This window comes from Caretta caretta, chromosome 18, assembly GCF_965140235.1.
Source record: "Caretta caretta isolate rCarCar2 chromosome 18, rCarCar1.hap1, whole genome shotgun sequence".
Taxonomy (NCBI): domain Eukaryota; kingdom Metazoa; phylum Chordata; order Testudines; family Cheloniidae; genus Caretta; species Caretta caretta.
Window position 1 is genome coordinate 17,203,588 of NC_134223.1, and position 18,776 is coordinate 17,222,363.

The window sequence follows — 18,776 nt, forward strand, 5'->3', positions numbered from 1 at the left end:
CCTTTCCTAACCTAAACATAGAGCAGCGTGGACATTTAAAAAACACAAACCCCACCACCATCACCACCAAAACCACGCTCCACTGCATACACAATTCTCTCCCTAGGGAGAAACGAGAGAATGAATGGACACGTGGCAGATGTCAGTCACATCCCTAAATGCATGACTGGACAGAGCTCAGGTACTATGGTGACGAAGGCAGAATAAAAATCTAGAGCGAATAGAATAGACAGTTGATCTAACAAACTGTGCACACACACAAAAAGCCATTTGCAGTGCACAAAGTTCTTCTTCTTGATTGCTCCTACATAACTCAGGAACCCTGCTTCATATTTTTGAGACACATCTGCTGGCACCTTATTTGTGAACTATTTGCATACACACAGACATCTCTTGTCATACTTAAAACTCAGGATGTCCTGGCTCCCAGTCCCATGCTTCTCACACCAGATCAGAACCACGTGCGTCTTCTGGGAGAATATATCTAATGGAGGAAAGTCACCCCATGCAGGGGAGCCAGCACATGATCCTAAGCGCCATGGAAGTCCCAATATAGCACCATTTTAAGGAGTTAAGTAGTGTACAGACCTTGTACTGGCTCCTTATCCATGGATGAGCTTCAACCACTGTGCAGTGAGTGGGGAGGGGAAATCAGTGACTCATTCAAATTTCACATGCCTAGTTACAGCCCTGTCCTCCAGTAGCAGAGGAAGCCTGCTGTTATCTAGGGCCCTACACATGGGAGATGTGTATCACGAGTCCGTCCCAGGCCAAACAGACCTATCACAAGACTGTATCATCACTTAGCCCTGCCTCTGTGTAATTCCTCCTCTGCAACTTGAATATGAGGGCATTTCATGTAGAGGCAACGAGGCCGTGTCAACCATCATTCATTTCTCCTTTTATCCTGAGCAGTAAAATATGACCCAATAAACACAATCATGGTTTGGCAAATATTCACACTTCAGCTTGAAAAACAATGCTGTTAATTTTACCACATGACCCAGCAAAAATTTGGCTTTTCCCATTCATTTCCCTCTCACTACAAACTCCCGAAACATTATAATGGTTTAACTCATTATCTCAGGCCCTCCAGCGTTGCTTTAGGCTCACTACCATCTACCACGGAGAGGGAGCTGGCGAATGGCCTTGCACACACAGAGCGAATTGACTTGAAATGATGGTTTGACTTTCTCCAGAATGTAATTCAGCTGTAAATTATTATAACAGTTCATGTTTCTTGACTAGCATTTTGTCTTCCAGGACAAACAAGCAGTCATTTCTACCATGCTCATTCTTCTTTGGATGAGGGGAAATTAGGAAGGGTACAATATTGCCACCACTGAAAGCAACGGGAGATTTGCCATCAGTTTCAATAGGAGCAGCATCTCGCCAATATATTTAAATAAGAATAAGAATACCTTCCTCCCTCCGCTTTCATCAGTAGATCTCTCAAAGCACATCAGTATATATCCTCACAACACCCCCGTGAGGCAGAGCTGTGCTGTTATCCCCATTTTTACAGATGGGGAACTGAGGCACAGAGAGGTTGGTGTCCAGATCCACAAAGATGCTGAGAAACCTAAGTTCACTGCACTCTACAAAACTCCTGCCAAACTCAGTTGGCATCTAAGCTCTCTCGGCACCTAAGTTTTAAGGTAAAAGTTCCCTCAGCACTTACGTTTCTGCCTCTGGGTGCTCATGCTGCTCCCTCCTTCTAGGTGTCTGGATGCCCATCTCCCGCCTAAGCCCCTGATGAGTCACAAACCAGGGAAAGATAGGTGTGCTCAGAGGCCACCTACTGGACTGGGTCCCATTCCAAGGCTGGCCAAAGGAGGGGAAAGTGCAAGTGACTGTATAATTTTTAGCCCAGTGTTAGAGGGCTCACCTGCGAGGTGGGACACCCTGGTTCAATGCCCCCCCCCGACCCCTTCTGCCAGAGTAGGAAAAAGGATTTGAATGGGGGAGGCTGTCTGCTCCTCCTCTAGGAGAGTGCTCTAACCACAGGAGTACAGGAAATTCTGAAAGGAGGGAAGTGCACCCTCCATCTGTCCTATATAAGCTGTTCTACTGTGGATAAATAATGAAATCGTGACTGGAGCAGTGGGACTGGACCTGGGTCTTCCATCTCCCGCCTGGGTGTCCTCACCACTTGGCTACAGACTCTGTATGTTGCTTGTTTCTCTCCTCCTCCCACAATGACTATTGCACTTGCAGTTCAATAGGCACTGAGCCAGATGTAGCCCAGTGGTTAGGGTGCCCACTGAGGATGTGTGCTTTGATGATTGGTTGCAACCTCCCTCCTGGCTTTTTGTTATCTGACCTGTGACGGATGGACAGTTTGGGCCAATCAGTTTCTTCACACATGTAATCATCTTTGCTCTACATTGTTCCAATAGCCCTATCAAGCTGTTAGCAGAAAACAGAGTAAAGGTGCACTGCACACTTCATAAAAGGTAAAGAAAATAGATCAAAGAAACGGTAACATTTCTTCCTACCTTTGAGGTTTGGCATCATGGCTAGTAATTTCACTGTTAAATAAGGCAAAAAGATCACCTTCTCAAAGCTGCTCTATGCAGGTAAAGCTGAATCCAGCATAAGAATCATATCACAACTTCCGAGGGGACAGGAGAATATGGTTTCCACCTGTGGCTGATTTCCTCGTTGGCAGAGATGAGTTGATGGAGCCGCAGGATACTTGATCTTAGTCTAATTTATTTAAAAAGCAATGCCAGAAGGCAAAAGCAAGATTTACTCTAGGTGGCTGAGTATGAACGTAGGTGTGTAGAATGAGGTATTTTTTGATAAACACTTGTGATTGTAAAACCCAGTCCTAGGGATATTCAGGGAACGGGAACATAAGAGAAACTAATTCATATCAAGATCTGAGTATTTATTGACAAATTGATTTTTGCTGCAGTCACCACCTCCGTATCTATGTTACAACAATAACTGTTCCAACCTTTATAGCACCTTTCAGTCAAAGATCCCCATGAGCTTTACAAATTAATCAGAGCTGGTTGAAAAATACCAGTTGGTGTTGTAGCAGATTTAGCGGTTTGTTTGTTTTTTTAATTTCCTCTGAAAATTTTTTGGGTTTTCAATGAAATAGCGAAACAAACAATTTAAAGGTTTCAGAGTAGCAGCCGTGTTAGCTACAAGCTCACAAAAGCTTATGCTCAAATAAATTGGTTAGTCTCTAAGGTGCCACAAGTAAACAATTAAAAAAACCTCCAAAACAACTGCCTCAAACAAGGGCTTTCGGTTGACAAAACAAAATTTCAAATGAAATGAAAAATTTCTGTGAAAATTTCAGTGGCATTTGGGTGGGCTCAGCGACTCTTTAATCTTTTATTTAGATGCCCAAATATGGCGTGAGAGGACCTAACTTTATGTATCCAGATCTGGACACTCGGGCCATCTTATCCTCTGTTTAAGGGAAAGAAACAGGCACGGTGCGGTCAAATTACGGGTAGAAGAAGGTCGGTAGCAGAACTGGAAACAGAAATCAGGATGACTAATCAGCCGCCCCCTTCACACTAGCGAAAGGAACAGAGCGAGCAGCCGAGCCGGGGAGCTGTGAAATGTTCCCAGAAAGCGAGGGACTGATCTATCCCCCAACGTGCAAAATCGCTGTGCTGGGGGTGTGGCAAAAACCCTCCACAAGGGAGAGGAGACATAATGGAAAACAAAGCAAAAATCTGCCCCAAGGTTGGCGCAGCTCACGCGTGCACCGCCTCGCCCCCCCCCGGGCAGGGCGGCCCCCGCCCCCCAGATCCGCATGCTGGAGCTGAGACAAGGGGGCTTTGCAGCAGCGAGACCCCAGAGTTCAGGAAACTCCCGCTCTGGGGGCCCGCTCCGCCGCGGGCTCCGCACCCTGCTGCGTGCCCCGGGGCGGGGCGGGGCGGGGCGGCGCGCGGGGCCCTTTGCGCCCCAGCCTCCGGGGCAGCGGGGCGCTTGGGCCTTGTAGTCCCGGCCCGGCGGCAGGCCCCGTGCGGGGGGGCGGCCGGGAACTACGACTCCCACAATGCTCTGGGCGCCAGGCGGCCCGTCGGCAGAAACCGAAAGCCCGGCGAAGGGAGCCGGCGCCTGGATGGGGAGGAGACGCGGCGGCGGCCGTGGGGCGCAGGCTGCGGGTCGGGGCTGCTCCGGCGTCTCCCGGCGCCAGGCGCTCCCGGGCCGCGGAAACTTTGTAGCAAGTTTGGCCAGGTCAGCGGGCGGGGGCTGGGAGAGCTCCCGCGGGGGGGGGGCAGGAGGAAAAGGGGGGGTGGGAAGGTCGGGGGGGTCAGGAGGAGGAGGAGGAGGAGGAGGAGGAGGAGGGGGGGTGGGAAGGCTGGGGGGGCGACAGGAGGAGGAGGAGGAGGAGGAGGGGGGGTGGGAAGGCCGGGGGGGCGACAGGAGGAGGAGGAGGAGGAGGAGGAGAAGGGGGGGTGGGAAGGCCGGGGGGGCGACAGGAGGAGAAGGGGGGGTGGGAAGGTCAGAGGGGGACAGGAGGAGGAGGAGGAGGAGGAGGGGGGTGGGAAGGCCGGGAGGGGGGACAGGAGGAGGAGGAGGAGGAGGGGGGTGGGAAGGCCGGGGGGGGACAGGAGGAGGAGGAGGAGGGGGGGTGGGAAGGCTGGGGGGGGACAGGAGGAGGAGGAGGAGGAGGAGGGGGATGGGAAGGCCGGGGGGGACAGGAGGAGGAGGAGGAGGAGGAGGGGGGGTGGGAAGGCCGGGGGGGGACAGGAGGAGGAGGAGGAGGAGGGGGGGTGGGAAGGCCGGGGGGGGACAGGAGGAGGAGGAGGAGGAGAAGGGGGGTGGGAAGGCCAGGGGGGGACAGGAGGAGGAGGAGAGAGGGGGTGGGAAGGCCAGGAGGGGGACAGGAGGAGGAGGAGGAGAAGGGGGGGTGGGAAGGCTGGGAGGGGGACAGGAGGAGGAGGAGGAGGAGAAGGGGGGGTGGGAAGGCTGGGAGGGGGACAGGAGGAGGAGGAGAAGGGGGGTGGGAAGGCTGGGAGGGGGACAGGAGGAGGAGGAGGAGAAGGGGGTGGGAAGGCTGGGAGGGGGACAGGAGGAGGAGGAGGAGGAGAAGGGGGGGTGGGAAGGCTGGGAGGGGGACAGGAGGAGGAGGAGAAGGGGGGGTGGGAAGGCTGGGAGGGGGACAGGAGGAGGAGGAGAAGGGGGGGTGGGAAGGCTGGGAGGGGGACAGGAGGAGGAGGAGGAGAAGGGGGGTGGGAAGGCTGGGAGGGGGACAGGAGGAGGAGGAGGAGGAGAAGGGGGGTGGGAAGGCTGGGAGGGGGACAGGAGGAGGAGAAGGGGGGGTGGGAAGGCTGGGAGGGGGACAGGAGGAGGAGGAGGAGAAGGGGGGGTGGGAAGGCTGGGAGGGGGGACAGGAGGAGGAGGTGAGGGGGGGTGGGAAGGCCGGAGGGGCGACAGGAGGAGAAGGAGGAGAAGGGGGGTGGGAAGGCCGGAGGGGGGACGGGAGGAGGAGAAGGGGGGGTGGGAAGGCTGGGAGGGGGAGAGGAGAAGGAGGAGGAGGAGAAGGGGGGGTGGGAAGGCCGGGGGGGACAGGAGGAGGAGGAGGAGGAGAATGGGGGGTTGGGAAGGCCGGTGGGGGGACAGGAGGAGGAGGAGAAGGGGGGTTGGGAAGGCCGGGAGGGGGACAGGAGGAGGAGGAGAAGGGGGGGTGGGAAGGCCGGGAGGGGGACAGGAGGAGGAGGAGAAGGGGGGGTGGGAAGGCCGGGAGGGGGACAGGAGGAGGAGGAGGAGGAGAAGGGGGGGTGGGAAGGCCGGAGGGGGGACAGGAGGAGGAGGAGAAGGGGGGTGGGAAGGCCGGAGGGGGGACAGGAGGAGGAGGAGGAGAAGGGGGGGTGGGAAGGCCGGGAGGGGGACAGGAGGAGGAGGAGGAGAAGGGGGGGTGGGAAGGCCAGGGGGGGACAGGAGGAGGAGGAGGAGAAGGGGGGGTGGGAAGGCCGGGGGGGGGACAGGAGGAGGAGGAGGAGAAGGGGGGGTGGGAAGGCCGGGGGGGGGACAGGAGGAGGAGGAGGAGAAGGGGGGGTGGGAAGGCCGGGGGGGGGACAGGAGGAGGAGGAGGAGAAGGGGGGGTGGGAAGGCCGGGGGGGGGGACAGGAGGAGGAGGAGGAGAAGGGGGGGTGGGAAGGCCGGAGGGGGGACAGGAGGAGGAGGAGGAGAAGGGGGGGTGGGAAGGCCGGAGGGGGGACAGGAGGAGGAGGAGGAGAAGGGGGGGTGGGAAGGCCGGAGGGGGGACAGGAGGAGGAGGAGGAGAAGGGGGGGTGGGAAGGCCGGGGGGTGGGAAACAGGAGGAGGGGGGGAAGGCCGGGGGGGACGGACAGGAGGAGGGGGAAGGCCGGGGGGGACAGGAGGAGGAGGAGGAGAAGGGGGGGTGGGAAGGCCGGGAGGGGGACAGGAGGAGGAGGAGAAGGGGGGGTGGGAAGGCCGGGGGGGGACAGGAGGAGGAGGAGGAGAAGGGGGGGTGGGAAGGCCGGGGGGGGGACAGGAGGAGGAGGAGGAGAAGGGGGGGGTGGGAAGGCCGGGGGGGGGACAGGAGGAGGAGGAGGAGAAGGGGGGGTGGGAAGGCCGGGGGGGGGACAGGAGGAGGAGGAGGAGAAGGGGGGGTGGGAAGGCCGGGGGGTGGGAAACAGGAGGAGGGGGGGAAGGCCGGGGGGGACGGACAGGAGGAGGGGGAAGGCCGGGGGGGACAGGAGGAGAGGGGGTGGCAAAGCAGGGTAGCCTGGCAGCTCATTCATGGCAGCGTCTCTCTGGCTGGCTCTGTATTTGGTCCTGGTCCCTTCCTCCATCAGGGCAGAGCTGTGTTCTGCTCCTGCCTCTCTGTTGCGCGTGAGGCTGGGGGTCTGTGCCTGTGTTCCACAGATGGTGCCATTGCATCACGCTGGCTGAGGGGCCCCAGGGAAATGGATGGCTTGTGGGGGTGTGTGGATTGGGTTAAGGACAATCAGGTGCAATCTGGGAGGAGAAGGAATAATTGTGCGGCTGGCTCTTCAGACTCCCCCATTGTGGAGGGAGCTGGGGGAGTCTCTGGCTGTTAAGAGTGTGTGGGGTGGGAGTACAGGTAAGAGTCAATCTTCGGCTTTCCTTGAAATCCCAGTTTGCTTGTTCTGCCCCAAAGAACCTGACTCCTGTGTGCGTTCTCTGCATCGGCTGGGCTGGTTCCTGTAGAACCCCTCCTGGCAATGTATCTTCTGGATACGGTATTAATTCAGAGCCATGCGCCTGTGGGAGATAGCCTGGGGTGGGCCATCGAGCGTGCTCTGAGCTTATCAAAGCTTGCTGGGCCTGGGCCTGGCCGGGCCTGGGCCTGGCCAGACCCAACGAAGAAACTTTAGAAGTGAGGGAAGAGGAGAGGCTGCTAAAGCAGTCACGCGATGATAGCCAACTGGGGAGACCTGAAAGCTGATCCCCAGGAACTAGGAAGGCTTGATGCTGGTTATCGTTGATTGACGGGCAGGGATAGATGGTGGGATGAAGTGTAGCAGGATGTGTACTGTAGTCAGGATGTTCACAGTCTCACTTCAGCGGTTGTGGGACCGGTTCTGATCTTGCACTGATGTAGATCCAGAGCAACTCTGTTGGAATGAAACCGCTGCCTGACTCAGTGCAAGAGCAGAATTAGGACCAGCAGAACGCTTGGTGTCTTGTTGTTGCTCAGTGTTGTGGGAAGGAGCTGAGTCCCGTTGGTCCCCTAGTGGCACTCATGATGTTCCCAGGGCTGATCAGGTTGCTCCTTGGATTTGTTTCCAACAGACCCTGATGTTTCAGTGACTTCAGAGGGAATGAATGGGCTTGTACAGCATATTAATCTGCTGATCGTAATCCTCCTGGTTGTACTACACACAATCTGCGTAAGAAATGAATGACTGGCTAGACGCTAGGTGGGAATGTGTATCTGAGCTTCTTCTGAGGCCTCTGCTCGGTCTGTAGACCAGCCTGTGATATTCCCACTCAGAGACACCTCAGCAGGAAGAGGAAGAAACAAATCAAGCTTTGTGGTTAATGTTGTGATCCCCAAATGATATACTCGGGGTTGCACTCAGTCCGATATCACTTCCTCTCAGTCCCAGTTCCAAAGGGTGAAGGAGAAAGGGTATGAATACAGCCAGGGCAAGGTGTGTAAATTTCACTCCCTTTCCATGGAGTGGAACGGCTCCATGGCAGGTCTTGCCCAAGGGATGAGCTCCTATCTGTGGCATTGGCTCCCTGTGGCCGTTTCTCCAGGGTCCAGGGCTGCTGGAGTCAGGTGCAGTTTGGTTTTTGTTTCTCTTCTCTCTGGCTTTATTTTTGGTGGGTGGTTTCAGTTGTCCCCTTAGGGGGTGAATTCATGTACTTCGCTGTTAATTAAATGTATATTGCAGATGGGTGAGTGCTCTGAAAAGCTTTGAGCTTCCCAATAGATTTCTCAATCAGTAAAGCACCTGCTGCTCTGTACTGGAAATTGCTCACAAGTGAAACACGTGCTGCTTTCTCTGTCTGGCGCACCAGGGGTCTTATGTTTGTACAGTACTTACAAGCTGTCCAGACCTGGGACAGGAGCAGGGGAATATAGCCTGTCAGTGGTGGTAGGGAGAGGGCCAAATTCAGACCTGGAAAGTCAGCAGCTGCGACTCCATCAAAGGCCCAGCACCAGGTCTGCATTTGGCCTAATAAGAGTAGCCCACATGCACTTAGCCTGCTGTGAATGTCACTGGGTGCCTGACACAGCGGAGTGCTGGTGGCGTTCTCCCTGGAGATGCTTTAGGCCAGACAAAGTCAAAATACACTGTGGGCATGTAGGACTTGCACAGCAAGGGACAGAGTAGCCGAAGCAACGGATGCTTCCCATCTTTAATGTGTATGATTCTAAGAGCCAGGCTCAGTCTTGACACAAGCAGATTCAATTCCAGTGACTTTAGTGGTGCTGAGCCTGAGCTGGATTTGACCCTCCCCCCACCCCCCCGCTGCAGCTCAACACTCGCCCTTCTGGCTAAGAGCTATCACCAGATCCTTTGTGCCTCTCCATCCCTGGAGAAGGGATTTACTTGGCTCAGACTGGGCACCTTTGTTACTTAGAAGACCGAAGAGCTGGTAATTAGATAACGCCTACTCTCATGAAGGGCAATGAAGAGACCATGAGGGAAGAAGCTTTAATCAGTCTAATCCTCACCTGCCCCCCCCCCCCCACACCCCATGCCAAGCAACCAATTACTGTGGTAGCTAAATCACTTGTCTGTGGCTTCAGCTTGTTGGTGAGTGAATAAGGAATTGGGAGGAGAATCCCTGATTTCTGAGGCTTTGTTTTCTGTAAATATTCTGCATTGTTATGGTTGGAGTGCTTCCACACATCACATGTTGATTGGTGTCAGAAAGAGCATGTTTGAGTAACCCTGACAATGAGCTAGCAGAATCGGTGTCCCCTTGTTCCAGTCCATTGCCTTCTGCTCACCATCACTAATGACCTTGTGCTTCTGTGGCAGTTACTTTGAATCAGGAGGTTGAGGATTCATGTCCCTTCACCACCAAAGCTCTCTTTCTTGAGGCAGCATGGTCTTGTGGATAGGACATGGACCTGGGGGTCAGGTGACCTGATTCTATTCCAAGCTCTGCCACTGACCTACTGCGTTACCTTGGGTGAGTCATGTCACTGCTCTTTGTCATCCTACTCTTTCTGCTTGTCTATTTCTGTTGTAGCAGGGACTGTCTCATGTATTTGGAGCCCTGATCTCAGTTAAGGGGCTGCTGCAGAACAACCTAGGTAATAACTTTCCGAGTTGTCATTTGGTACCACCACCTTTGTTTCTTGGGGTAATTTTTGTTTCTGTTTTTATGCAGAACCCCAATACATTTCCCTTTCTAGACCCCCTCCCCAGTGCAGACTCATGGTCTGGGGAATACTTTGTAGAGCTGTTTACATTTGATTTGGGGCAGTCAGTGTTGCCTATATGTTTTCACATGCTTTTTGAGGAGCAGAGTGGGGAGAATCAAGCTTTGGAGAATTTTCCATAACCTGGTGGGTTTCTATTGCTTCTTTGAATAGGCTGTACAGGAGCGTTGGGGACTTTGTACCTCCAAGGTATGGTACCCACTTCTTGCTGCTGCTCCCACATAGAGAGCCCACAGCATATAATCCTAGAACTATAAGGTTAGAAGGGACCTACTCTAACCCCCTGCTATGTCCTACTGTCCTTGTTCAGTCTGCAGTGGCTTTTTATGCTCAGTGAAGTTTGTGACCTTTTGTGGCGCTTGGTAGCATGGTGGCTTTTTTCAGATCAGCATTCACGACTAATTCCCCGGGAGCTGTGATGTCACTGACTGTTCCTTGCTGACGCTCGGCATATGGCAGCGGGAGCAGCAGAGGTAGTATTGGAAATGTCACGTCTCTGTCAGAGCTTCAGCTGATGCCCCAGAAGTCTCAGAGCCTGCGGGAGCGGCACATATGCAGTCGCAGTGGCTGCAACCATCTCTGTTCTCTTTGTTTGGAGAGGGATATATTCATGGGAACCTGAACCATCTTGACTGGTGATTCTGGGAGTAACTGACCATCATAGGCTGTTCTGAGATGGCAGCGCTCTTCTGATGGCTCCTGAAATGTGCCAGTTTCCTTTCTCCTCTGATCTCTGCTCGTTGCATGCAGCAGCCAGCCACACTTGCGGTTGAAGTGGCTTGCTGTGGTGGTAACTTGAAAGGCATTCTCCAACTTGATACGTCCGCAACTACTGGGTCACGTTGCCCTTGCCTGCCTGTTCCTATTTCATCTGTTTTGTTTTTCTCCTCTTCTCAGATATGACTCTTCCCCAGGCCTTGTAGACTTCAGGGTCGTGCTGAATGGAGCCATGCAACTTGTGACAGCTCTGATCTTGCCTTTCTGTTTGAGATTTTGTTTTCGGAGGTGCAGGGGTTGATGGCATGGAATGCAAAGTTCAGTGAGCGGACAGCTTGCAATTCCCCCCCGCAATGCATTCTGATTTGTAGCTCACCAGGGGTGCTTATCGGGGCGCTAGACTGGTGTCATAACACAGGTGGGGGGCGGGGAAGGAGCCTGCTGTGTGACTTGCCTCAGTCCTTTTGTAAACTCAAAATTGAAAGACCTTGAGGACTTGGTTGATTCCAGTTTTATTTCTTCTCCTTGCTCCCTGTCTCAGTTAAGATGTGATCAGACAGAATCTCGTCATCTGCTCCTGTTGATTCAGGAAAGCACCAATTGCCATACTCCTCTAAAGAGGTCAGATTAATGGAGGTTGCTATTAGCAACGAAGAACATCCTCTGTTTTCCTAGCTTCTTGGCGGGTTGTGCTGTCCCTTCAGGATTCAGGGAAGGAACCTTTCTTGGCCAACAGTATCGTCCGCAAGATGGAAAACCTCATTACCCTGTTGGCTTATCCAGCCCCAGCAGGGCTTAAACAAGTAGACTTGTTTGCCAGGTGGGCAGGCCTTGCAAGCAAACATGCCAGTTAGGTAGCATGGCCTCATTTCCAGAGGTGCTGAGCACCCACAGTTCCCATTGACATCACTATGGCTATTGGGTGCTCAACACTCTTGGGGGAGGGACAGAACCAGGTCTCTAACCTTTCGATGTTGCCTGGGTGCTCCAGAGGCCAGCCTGCCTGCCCAGACTCTGCTAGCCTCTGTCTTTTATTTTGGACTTCTGATGCCTCTCCTGTTCTGGCTGCTGCTAAATACTGTAAAAACCCTCTATTTTTCTCTGTCTTGTTGCTTTAGGCTCTGCGTGGAACTATAGTACCCAGGGGGGAAGAGGGGGAATCTCATCAAGCAGAGAGTCTTGTGCATCTGATAAGTGAGGAGAGTTGAGTCTTTATTAAGCATGGGGCAGATAGGATCTGGGCAAGTGAGAGACATTTTTGCGTCTCCAAAGCAGATTACTGCTATTGTGCAAACAAGGGACTTAGATTCATAGATACTAAGGTCAGAAGGGACCATTATAATCATCTGGTCTGACCTCCTGCACAACGCAGGCCACAGAATCTCACCCACCCACTCCTGCGAAAAACCTCACCTATATCTGAGCTATTGAAGTCCTCAAATCATGGTTTAAAGACTTCAAGGAGCAGAGAATCCTCCAGCAAGTGCCCCATGCTACAGAGGAAGGCGAAAAACCTCCAGGGCCTCTTCCAATTTGCCCTGGAGGAAAATTCCTTCCCGACCCCAAATATGGCAATCAGCTAAACTCTGAGCATATGGGCAAGATTCACCAGCCAGATACTACAGAAAATTCTTTCCTGGGTAACTCAGATCCCACCCCATCTAACATCCCATCATGGGCCATTAGGAACAGTCTTAAAATCCCAACTGCTTGGTTAGCAATAAGCACTTTGGATATAGTCCTGACACCTTAGAATTCTTGCCCTGCAGGGTAAATGCCATTGAATAACACGGAGTTCGGTTTTTGTTTTTGCTTTTAAAAAAAAGGGGGGGGGAGAAAATGCCCTCACTTCTCTGTGGGGCAGAGGGGTTTTGAGGATCCAGCCCCCAGTCTGAGAGCTATAGGTGCTCAGCACCTCTCAGGATCAGGCCCAGCTACCTACAGGATTTGGGGCATACAGAATCTTGTAAGTAAATGGTAGCAAAGAGAGGGTTTGGAAGGGTTACATACACTGGAATGCCAGGCTGATGGCAGAATCAAACTTTTGGGTTAACCTGCTGTTTGGACCCATTTTAGGTGTCTGTTTTACTCTATCCTGGCATCAGTGGGGCTTTCCATGTGCCTATTGAATGCAGAAATGTGGTTTGGACAACAAGTTACATCTTCCCCTCAGTCCACCCATGGAACTGTCTTTGTCCTCAGGAGTTGTGCATGAAGATGGAGAGATGGGTTACAGGTTATGGCAGGCATGGTCTGGCAACCAGGGTGCAGGATCAGGAACCATTCCTAGTTTTGCCACCAGTTCACTGTGGAATCTTGGGCAAAGTTGTTCACTTCTGTCTCCCTATATGCAAAGTGCTATCACACTCTTCTTAAAGCACATAGATCACTGGAGGAAGGATGATAAGAATGAGTTTGAAGTAGTTTCTTGATATGGGGGGGAGAGGGGAGAGGAGAGAGAGAGCGTGTGTGTGTGTGTAACTGACTGGAGGGCAGCAGAGCATTTACCGGAGTGACTGACTATTATGCAAATTTTTTTTTAAAAAAGAGTTCAGTATTGAGCTGACTTATGCAAGTACTATGCTCCCTCCTTGCTCCAGATAGACAATGTAACGGCATGGCGCCTGCTGCTCCACTTAATGCTTTGGCAACATTTCCATGATAAAGGTTCATTTTCACAGGCTGTAGGCCTTGTCCATCAAACTGGTCTGGAATGAGCCTGGGCACTTGAGATCTCACTCTGGTAACACTCCCCTCCCCTGCCAATCATCAGGAGCCTGCAGCTGGGATCAGATTAGGTGACAGTTCAGGCTTGACGCTGAATCACAGCTGTGAAATCAGAACCCTGAAATGGCACAAGCTGTCTTCATCTGACTTCACCTCCAAAATGCGGGGAAAACATCTCCTGGGAGCAACTAATCGCCCTTGAGATTTCAGCCACATCCACTCTGGGAAATGGAACTTCTGGCGTTTGGATCTGATCTCTAAGCACAGCCATGAAGTGGAGGTGGTTCAGACCTAGAGATTCAAATGTGACAACCCTGAAATTTGCAGGGGTTCGTACCTGAGGTTCCAGTTCTGGCGCATCTTCTTCATCAGTTTATGCAGTGCTTCATAGCAGTAAAAGGATAAAACATGGAACCAACACTCTGCTGAAAGGGGTGCTTGCTGAACACCCAGCTGTTCTAGGGATGCAGGAAGAACAGAAGATGGGTCTGGACGGCTCTCATGTGTATTATGAGGAGAGCCCTGAATCCCTTGTCACTGAAATGGGAGATTCCATTCAGCACAGAGTGGCTAGTTTCGGTGGACCACTGAGCAAGTTGTACACCAGCTGTTTCTGATGATGTATCATCATTCACCACTGTACTCTTCTGTCTATTCACTTGAGTTCATTCTCTCCCTCTTCGTGAACTTGGCTCAAAAATCAAATGTGTGACTTGAGAGACCTGGTTCAATTTCTGGCACAGCCATCAACTTCTTAGGGCCAGTTGCTTGATCTTCCTTGTGTCTTAGTTTCCCACCTGTAAAATGGAGATTTTAAAAAAAGCTCCCTTTTGCTCACTCTTTGGGTATTTCTATGCTGCAGTCTGTGCACGTGTGTAATTGCAGCATGTGTAGGCACACCTGAGTTATTTTTAATCTAGCTAGCTTGTGGGCCGATAGTAGTCAAGCTGTGGTTTGCTCACACAGCTCTGCTACATGTGTTGCAATCACACACCCTGATTGCAGTGTAGATATACCCCTTTGTCTGATCAGATTGAAATCCCTTTGAGACAGGGACTGTCTCTTACTATGTGTTTGTACAGCACCTGGCACAATAGGCTCTGAACTCGGTTGGAAGTTCTAGGCGCTACCATAACACACACAGACTCCAACTTTTTAAAAAAATTTAGTTGGTGTCTTAACTTTGCCAACTTCTCCCACATTTGGGACCTGCTCAGAGACTATTTGCTGGTTTGGGGGGAACTTCAAAGCAGGGGTCAAATTTCTGAGAGAGGCTTGCATGGTAAGGTTACTGAATAATAGTAAACCTGATAGCACTTAGATAACCCCAGAGCAATGTCTTTATCAAGGTGAAGGGAGGGATGTTAAGTCATTATCTCGTCTTTGCAGCTCCCCTTCCATACATTTGAAGGGTCAGACAAGGTCTCCTTCCCTGCATAATGACAGGTTTCAGAGTAACAGCCGTGTTAGTCTGTATTCGCAAAAAGAAAAGGTTACGAAAGCTTATGCTCAAATAAATTGTTTAGTCTCTAAGGTGCCACAAGTACTCCTTTTCTTCCCTGCATAGCCGCTTTAGACTAGAATAAAGCCAGCGAAAGATGGATGTGAAATTCAATTTAGACAAAGGATCAATGGGATGGCATTTGTCAAGGACAGGTGTTGATCACAACAGTGAGATGCATTCAGCCTGTGCTGCTTTTACACATCGCGCCGGCTGAGTTAATTTTAGCATCTTCTCTCTGAACATTCCAGTATTTCAGGATGTTGCTGCTCTATACAAAACAATTATGCATAATGAAATGGGAAGAGGCTGATCCTTGAGCAAAGGCATGTGAGTAATTCCCTCTTTGTTACTTATAGTTAAATGTGGTCTAAGAGCAGACAAGGTGTAGGGCATGTGAACAAGCCAAAGTGCTTACAAGTGACGTGGAAAAGCTCTGTCCTTGTTCTTTTTTAAGGGAGGCAGCTGTAGCATGTTTAAAAGCTTGCTACTGGGTAGGGTCTGTCATCTGAGACTTGGCTTTGTTCCAAGCTGACTGATATTTAACCTACAGAAACATCATCCTCTCTCTGTCTCGTTTGTTCTGTGCCAGGCTTGAGTCTCTGCAGTTTTCTTGTGGATGCCAATTTGCAAAATTTAAGCCAAACGGAAATTCTAATGGTGTAGGAAAAACATCCCGGTCATTGATGAGGTATAAAGCATAAAGTAATGGTCGGCTTCAGGCTGGAGGTAGGTGGTGTGGGGATTGATGGCTTGGCAATGAGACATGGAACCTTTCACTTCTCGGTTAGTGGTGTTTGTAATGAGCCGACCTCCTCTGCAGGCCCACTGTGTGAGCACTTTGTGTGGTAACAGCTTTGATTTTTATTTAGCTATTAAAGCACCTACCTTGTGCATGAGACACTTTGATGATTTAAAAATACAATTCATTCAAAAACCAGTGGATCAGCAGCAGATCTCACCCTATGTTGAACCAAAAAGAATACAGCAGGGTGGATTTGATTTAAATCAAATTCATTTAAATCACTAGTCAGGAAGACTCGATTTAATCATGGATTTCTACATAAAAGTGGATTCTTGTTGGTTGTTAAAACATATTCTTCACAACCCAGAGATGTAGGTTTCATTTTTAGAAGGTACACACTATACATTTCTAAACAGTGATTTATTTTGAAAACTTTTCAGATTAGTTTTACAGCTATGTCAGCAAATGAATGATTGTTTGGTTATTTCACTTACCAACGGTAATTGGGGCAGATATTTATGAAGTTACTGGGAGGTGACCTATCTCCAATTCAACAGGTTAATCATTAGTATTTGGAGGATTTTCTTGCCATGCTGTATTAGGAGGAGAACATCACCAGACAGACACTTAAATTGTTTTATTTAACTGCAACAACAATGTTACGTATTCTGGATTTTTTTCTTCAACAGCAAACATGTAACATTTTAACAAAACAAGCATCTGAATTTTTGAATTTAAACATTCAAGTTTTTTAAAATCGGGTTTGTTTTTGTTAAAATTTTTTAAAATAGTTAAATGAAATATTTAAAAAAAAAAAAAAACCCACCATTTTTACTGTTAACAAGCATTTTATCTCTGGAGACCTAAATCCACCGTTTGAGAACTGGAAAACTAAACATCTCCGACGGTATCTTCTAGACTGAGCACTGAGTCCCATTGGGTAGATAGAAGGATTAACCTAAATAATCTCTACAGAAGCCCCCGGAACCCCATAAAATTGAATCCCTAATCCTAAATCCATGAACTATTGGAACTCCTTTACAAAACTTTTCTTAAACGTTACATGAATATATTGTCTCATAATCCCTATTCCGTGATGAGATATCTTTGAGCTATAATGCATCTTAATTAAAACTATTTTTAGCTAGGTGTTTTCCCCTCAAAAATCCTATTTAAATAAAATCCATTTATTTATTTATTTATTTAAATCATTATCATTATCCACCCTGGAATATAGTGTCCCCACCTTTCACACACCCGAAGTCTCCTCCTGCCCTGCCCTTCCCCCTGAACAAATAAATGGGGCTTGAGGTATTTTCTGAAGCTCAGTAGATTTGGTCTACTCCAAACCATGACTGTGGAGAAATTGTATTCAGTCGAGTGTCATATCTCCACCTGGGTTTAGCTTAGTGAAGTGCAATGCTTGTGGATTTGATTCATGGATGAGGTTTGGACTCTTGCAGATTCTCGCTGCTGAATCCCAAATATAGTCATGACTATAACACCAGCCTTCGCCCATAAATGGTTCTCATTCAGATGCCAGTTCATATTTTTCGTGGGTGCCTCTTGTGTCCCCTGTGTAAAATAGACAGTCAGGAGGCTGTGCCAGGGCTGCATTTGGATATGAGAGATTGCGAGAGAAGTCCTTGCAAAATCAGTTGTGGTTTGCTTGAGGATTTTTAGATAATTCTGAGTGTAATTTGCTAATTATTGTGTGGCAAACGATTGGCATGTTAATCACAGGCTCCCCCCTCCCGCCCACAGTAAACACATTTAAATCACAATGAATGGTTCTGTTACGTGTGGGTATGATGATTATTTTGGGCACCAGAGATGTGCAAAGTGGTTTTACAACAGGCGACACTAAGCCCCAAAGACTGGTATGGAGCAGCGTGAAAACGTTTGTTCCCTGACGATGTGGCAGAAGAGCTGTGCTGGAGGAGGAACGGGATGGAGGTTGGTTTTGACTGGAAAGCAAGTGGGGGAGATGATAAATGGATCCAGGATTGGAGCCTTTAAGTCAATGGGAGTTCTGGCTACCTTTCAATGGGAGTAGGTGTGAAATCCTAAAAGAGCAGAAGTTTGGATGAAAAGCAGGAACTCTGGGGCGGGAGAGGGGCAGAGATGAAAGTCAAGAGGGGTGGTGTAAAGCTTTGGAGGTGATGAGAAGACCAGACAGCAAGCCCAAAATGCGGAGCCAGCTTGAGGATAAAGGAAGTGGATAAAAGCCAGAGGAGATGGCCCTTCAAGGGGAGCTCATGCCCCATTCATCATGCTAATAGCCTAGAATGTAAAGTCCACCATGCACTAACTGTTAGAGTGACACGTGTTCGTGTTGGGTAGAGAGGTAGCGTTGGGTGCCATGGAAAAGGAAGAGTAAATCTTTAATGTTCAGACCTATTAACCATTGGAAGAACTTTCCAAGGGTAGTGGTGGGTTTTCCATCAAAGACTATTTTTCAATCAAGGCTGGATGGTTTTTTGAACAGATCTGCTTTGGGAATTATTTCGGGGAAGTCCTGTGGCCTTGTGACACAGGACGTCTGATGAGCTGATCACAATGGGCCCTTCTGGCCTTGGAGTCGATGAATTTTCAATGGGATGTAAGCACGTTCTTAGCGCTTTGCTGCTTCAGGGCCTAAATCCTTACTGAAGGCAAGAAAACCAGTGTGTAAACGTGTTACCTGAGTTTAATCTAGAAGTTAATGCTGAGACTTGGTAACGGCTCAACAGCCTGCTTGGGTCAAATAACTTATCTACCTCTGGTAAAGGCCTAACTTTTAGCACTTTTCACCAGAGGATCCCCAGGCAGCTCAGCTATGGGAGTGTTGTCCCCATTTTACAGATGGAGAAGCTGAGGTCTAGAGAGGCCTGCTTGTGTGAACAGGATTAGCCTGAGAGAGGTTAAGTGCCATGATTTCATGATGAGTCCGTGGCTGTATCGGGGAGTGTCATATGACAGTGCTAAAGAATTGCAGAAGAGACATTTTCTTCTAACAAAGAACCTCATGAGAATAGGGAAAACAATGTCTCTGGCTCACCCCCTGGACTGCGTGCACACATGCTCGCTCCCTCATTCACCAGAAATAGAACCCATGACTCCTGCTTCCCACTCTGTCGGCTAGACCCCACTGCTTCCCTCCTTCCTGTCCTGCAGAGATGTTTCTTCAGGAGGTGAAGTTGCATCATTTCCTTCCCTCTGTCTCTGTTTTTTCG

The 18,776-nt window shown here is 50.3% G+C and overlaps 1 protein-coding gene across 5 annotated transcripts in view; it reads left to right on the forward strand.

The window, feature by feature from the left end:
- Positions 1 to 4,050: 4,050 nt before the first annotated feature.
- The window catches only part of MIB2 (MIB E3 ubiquitin protein ligase 2), a 108,181-nt gene continuing 93,455 nt past the window's right edge, over positions 4,051 to 18,776 (forward strand). For 4 of the 5 annotated variants that reach the window (XM_048825203.2, XM_048825204.2, XM_075121210.1 and 1 more), the window contains exon 1: positions 4,051 to 4,209. The gene's annotated coding sequence lies outside the window, so the exon portion shown is untranslated. Of the gene's footprint in view, positions 4,210 to 15,128; positions 15,147 to 18,776 lie in introns of those variants that run through there. The other variant, XM_075121208.1, reaches the window with a different exon arrangement.